Below are 251 nucleotides of genomic sequence, written 5' to 3' on the forward strand. Positions count from 1 at the left end.
AAAGCATTAAGTAACCAGTTTGAGGAATTACTTGCGAGCCAACCCTTCTCTGTTTCCTCCATCACCTATGGTTATGTGTATGGGACCACATGGATCTGATTTACCATTGTTGACACGTTTCTGTTGAACAGCACAATTAACCAATTAATACCATAGCTGACATGATTTTTCTGATGACGCATAAAAGAAACTAACACAATTTTAAGCATACCGTGCGTTCATAAGCATGGACATGACCAGTAAATACGATA

General features: G+C 38.2%; 1 long non-coding RNA gene across 1 annotated transcript; it reads right to left on the reverse strand.

The window, feature by feature from the left end:
• Positions 1–27: 27 nt before the first annotated feature.
• Positions 28–251, reverse strand: LOC104775647. The gene is made up of 2 exons (XR_766029.1): positions 212–251; positions 28–120 (listed from the first exon to the last, which is right to left on the reverse strand). It is a non-coding gene; the product is annotated as an uncharacterized LOC104775647 (long non-coding RNA).

The sequence above is a fragment of the Camelina sativa genome, unplaced genomic scaffold (genome assembly GCF_000633955.1).
Source record: "Camelina sativa cultivar DH55 unplaced genomic scaffold, Cs unpScaffold25286, whole genome shotgun sequence".
Classification (NCBI taxonomy): Eukaryota; Viridiplantae; Streptophyta; class Magnoliopsida; order Brassicales; family Brassicaceae; genus Camelina; species Camelina sativa.